General features: G+C 38.1%; 3 non-coding genes across 3 annotated transcripts; all 3 read left to right on the forward strand.

The window, feature by feature from the left end:
* Positions 1-2,071: 2,071 nt before the first annotated feature.
* Positions 2,072-2,153, forward strand: Trnas-cga (transfer RNA serine (anticodon CGA)). Its single transcript has one exon. It is a non-coding gene; the product is annotated as a tRNA-Ser (tRNA).
* Positions 2,154-4,526: 2,373 nt separating this feature from the next.
* On the forward strand, positions 4,527-4,598 carry Trnam-cau (transfer RNA methionine (anticodon CAU)). The gene has a single exon. It is a non-coding gene; the product is annotated as a tRNA-Met (tRNA).
* A 286-nt stretch (positions 4,599-4,884) lies between these two features.
* Trnas-uga (transfer RNA serine (anticodon UGA)) lies at positions 4,885-4,966 on the forward strand. The gene has a single exon. It is a non-coding gene; the product is annotated as a tRNA-Ser (tRNA).
* Positions 4,967-5,088: the final 122 nt, after the last annotated feature.

Raw genomic sequence — 5,088 nt, forward strand, 5'->3', positions numbered from 1 at the left:
ATGCCTACGGACTCGTGAAAACCCCCGAACCGTGCAAGGTTTTGCACGGTTAGCGCGGTTAAGGCATGGAATCTACTGATGTTCTTTGGTTGCTGAGCAAAAAAGATAAAAGGTCGGAATTTGTTACTTTCGTAAAGTCACATTTCGCTCTGTTTATAATATAATTGACACAAAACAAATTTTAAAAAGGACAATAAAGATATAAGTTAAGAGATGAGCGGCAGCTGCATGCATCGCTATTTTAGCCGGACTAGCTGGGCTACTAAGGGAGTTTAAGGTGGCTTACTACAGTTTTCCGAAGAAAAAGATCAAGGTTTTGGAATCTGTGAAGTTTAAGCAACAGGAAGTCTCTTCTGAAGTGTTAGTCACTGCAATTGATGTAAAATGTAATTTTACCGAACAAATAAATGCAAATCAGGGGAAAATGCTAAACAAAGTGACCGAGCTCCTGGAGGGGCAACTAAAAATTAGACACTTCACAGGCTTTTTTCTCGAAAACCAGCCGTACAACCCCACTTCAAAATTTCAGGATTTCCGAAAGCGAGAAAAAATAATTATGTAGAGAAATAAATAGTTAAATCTGCCAGACATGTTTTCCACAAATGACAAAAACGTCGATTTTCGTCTATTTTAATAATAACTGAAAAACTGTCTGATAGAACTTTTTGAAAAAATGTTGACGGTTTTGTCAACATGTTGTTTAATAATTCGCAAAATTTTAACCCTGGTTGTACGGCTAGGTTTTGAGAAAAGTCTAGTTTCCAGTCCCCCCTACAGGAAGTCCGTCACTATATAAAGCGTTTTCCCCTGATTCGCATTTATTTGTTAGGTAAAATTTTACATCAATTGCAGTGACCAACACTTTACGAGAGACATCATTTTGCTTTAATTTCACAGATTTCAAAATTTTGATATTTTTTCTTTGGATAACTGTAGTAAGCCACCTTAAGAAACGACGACGGGTACGACTACGACAACGCCACAAAAAAATAATATCATTGGTTAAAAGAGCATAAATAATCGTGCTGCACGTGCAGCACTGATTTTAGCAAGTATCTTAGTGGTCCTCTGCATAACGACGAAGTGAAATCACCAAATTTGAGGTTTTGACGACAACATAAGCATGCAACGGAGAATCTTTCATTCTCTGTTTTCAATCTGAAACCGCCGTAATTTAAATCTCAAAATTGTGCCGAAAAATTCCAAACTTCTAATGCAAAATGTAGACGTTCAAAGATCCTTGTAAGTTAAGACAAGCTGCCAAAACAATAGCTGGTCTCAAAATTTTCAAGGACCCATGTAAACACCATTGTGATCTGCAACAGCACTGTTCCATGCAAACAGGTGGTCCAGGTACAAAATTCGTCCGCGCAAAAATTTCTCCGGACCCGTGTAAACGTAGCCTTAGAGGAAAAAATGGTGGTGATAATGCAGGGACAGAAGGCCGTGAGTTAATGCCCCTCAAGGTTTCCCATTTCATATTGACCGGTGGTTTTTTTTTTTGCAGATTATCCGTTGGAGTGATTTCAACAAACATCGCCCGAGACTTAATTATTCGGGGACTTGATAACTTGATATGTTAAACCAGAAAGTTTATACCGACAAAAATTCCTTCCTTTGTATTAATAGTCTTCAGTTATTCCTAAGTCTCTCCCTCTGAATATTTTTGCATGTTACAGCAATGACAACAAACAAACGTATTTCGTGTCTTGAAATGTTCTCTACTTGGATTTCTTAAAATATACATTTCATCGTCAAAACTAGGCAGCTCGTACCGTCCTTGGTCGAAAATGTGGAGTGTGAATTTCACAATTTATGTATGGTCATATATGTCTCTTTGTTAAATGTAAATGTAAGTTATGTGCGAAAAAGATTTAAAGCATATTAAAGCACCAGTTGTGCTCTAAAACTGATATATTTCCAGTGTCCTGTGTACTTTGTAGCTAGCACTCCATCAGAAGTTCGTAACCCAGAAGTCTCGCACTGCTAAGTTTATCATTAAGTTCTAAATTGAGCTCATTTCTATAGATAGAAAGTGAAATAGGGATAGATGGCAGACGGCTCTCACGAGGTAGTCGTGGCCGAGAGGTTAAGGCGATGGACTCGAAATCCTTTGGGGTCTCCCCGCGCAGGTTCGAATCCTGCCGACTACGACAGTCTTCAGTGAAACGACAGACAGCCCTTTTTGACTCTATGTCAATTTCCCTACAAGAAATGAATCGATTCTCGATCTTGTCTTGTCAACTAACCCAGATGTCGTATACAATTTATCCTCTATTTAAGGCATTAGTGATCATTTATGTGTGTCTTTTGTCCTTGATTTATTAGTTAATAATAACAAAAAGAAGCCACGTATATTGTATCAGTTCTCAAAAGCTAACTTTGACGCAATAGTGAGAATGTGACGGAAAAATCTCAGTGGTAAATTCTTAAGAAGAAACCCAGAAAACATCTCATTAGAAGACAACTAGCATTTCTTCAAGTCTGGTTTATTAGAGATTACAAACCAAAGGGTGCCAAGTAAAAGGAGGGTTCCTGGAATGAATTGCCATGGATTACAAGAGAGCTAAAGAAATCACTGAGGAAAAAGAAGAGATTGTACAACACTGAATTATAAGAGATCAGGGACGCTGACAAACGGAAATATCGTGATTTACAAAAAATCGCTTGAATTCAGAATGAAAAAAGCCGAAGATGATTATATAGCGGAATCTCTTAATACTGATTTGAAAGAAAAGCCTTAAAAATTCTGAAGGTATATCAAATCAAAAAGACAGGATCAAGCTTGGATTCCACCTTTGAAAGTAAATGGCATTGTTATGTCAGACAAAGGTAAGAAAGCAGAAACTCTATGTAACCAATTTCAACGAGTGTTTACTCAATAGGTTTTATCTAATATTCCAAATAAAGGCTTTGGTGGAATTCTAGCAATGGACTGTATAGCATTTAATAAAGCTTCTCAAGAATTTAAATCACAAGAAAGCAAATGGAACAGATAGAATTCCAACTATCTTACTTAAAAGAGACAGCATCTGAGATAACTGATGTATAGTAGTGACATTTCTCTTCAACGAATCGTAGTCGAGGCCAGCTTCGTACTGGTCCAATGATCATGTGATTCCTTTGTTTAAGAAAGGAGTAAAACATGACTTGGCAAACTACAGATGAGAGTGTCTGACATCTGTATTATGCAAGTTTATGGACCATCTTGAAAACCATAACATTTTATATCCAAATCAATATGGATTTCGAAAAAACCATTCCTGCGAGACCCAGTTGTTATTACTAGTAGGAGACCTGGCACGAAATGTTGACAATGGTAAACAACTTGTTAATAATAGACTTCAACAAGGCATTTGATAAAGTTGCACATCAACGATTAATTAGAAAACTGCAGTATTATGGAATTTAAGGCCAAACTCTTGTTTGGATTGAGGCATGGCTCACAAATAGAAAACAAACCGCGGTGGTAAATGGGGCATCCGCAAATCCAGTAACTCTTACTGATCTGGGGTGCCACAAGGCACAGTGCCTTTAATGTTCCTCTTATTCATCAATGATATCCAAGATGGCCTAGAATGCACGTAACGGCTATTTGCTGACGATGCGTTGCTCTACCACACAGTCAATGATCATCAAGATGCGCTGGCCTTACAACGTGACCTTGCTAAACTGGGGCAGTGGGCTGAGTATTGGCAAATAGATTTTAACCCCTCTAAGTGCCATAATAGATGTCTGTCCATAGGAAAAAGCTTCAATAAATGTGAACTACATTCTGTATAACAAGTACCTATATTGGAAGTCAAAGACCACCCTCATCTTGTCTAGTGATCTACGATGGAATTCTCATGTAGACAGGATTGTTAAGAAAGCTAGTTCCGTTCTTGGTTTCGTTAAAAGGAATTTGTATCCCTGCTCAGAAGCCACCAAGCGTGCAGCTTACATCACACCTGTGAGGCCTCTTTTAGAATATGGCTCAGCGGTGGTGAACCCTCATGGGCAAGAACAAATGGACATGATTAAGGCAGATCAACATCGGGAAGTTTGATTGATAAAGGGAGACTATGACCAGAATTCAAGTGTCACTCAGATGCAGAAATCATTGTCACTCAGATCCTTTGGAAGCAGGACGAAAAAGACATCGTCTTCGATTCACGCATTTCATTTCGCAATCAATAACAACAATGCGTTACCCATCCCTAAATATTTTCAACATTTAGTACTTTTGACCTTATGTTTTTCGGTTAATTCATTTTTATTAATTCGTTAGGATTTTTATTTATATAGCTTTGTTTACCAGTCGTAGTTAGATCACCAGGTTACCCTACGTTCTGTTAAAGTTTAAAGCGTCTGAATTAATGTTGACCAAACTCGCACTTAGTTTTAATATTTTAAAGGTTTGAAATCCATTAAACGTTTTTCGTATATATTAGTATTAGTATGTTAACTATTTATCTACGTAAACTATTTATATCTGATATTTAATTTTATTTATTTATTTGTATATATCATATATAAGAACTTGTAGCAGAGTGGCGCAGTGGAAGCGTGCTGGGCCCATAACCCAGAGGTCCGAGGATCAAGACCTCGCTCTGCTAGCTTTTAATTGAATCAACTCTATCCCTCAGTTGATAATACAAAAGGAACTATGCATTATGGGATACTACTCATTCCTCCTTTTAGTTGGAAGCCAGATGAGATTTTTTTAACAAGCATCCATCCTTCTTACTGCTCAAATCAAGACAAGGAAGTGTTATATAAGACAGCTGTCAAATCTATTCCCTGGCTGCCTGACTCTTCCTTGCGTTTACGATAAGTTGTCTTTTAGCGGCTCTTGATGTAAACCTGAGGTACAGTTTTTGCCTAACGCTTCTTTCAAATGCTGTAGTCGTGGCTGAGCGGTTAAGGCAATGGACTTGAAAGCCGTTGGGGTATCCCCCCGCAGGTTCGAATCCTGCCGACTACGACGAGCCGCCCTTTTGACTGTAGCTCAATTTCATTGCTTGGGGCTTCAGCTTTAAACAAACGTTGTGATCTCTTGTTTTGTTCTGGTTATTATTGTAGCGCCAGAATAGACCAATTCGGCTA

This window comes from Montipora capricornis, chromosome 1, assembly GCF_036669925.1.
Source record: "Montipora capricornis isolate CH-2021 chromosome 1, ASM3666992v2, whole genome shotgun sequence".
Taxonomy (NCBI): Eukaryota; Metazoa; Cnidaria; class Anthozoa; order Scleractinia; family Acroporidae; genus Montipora; species Montipora capricornis.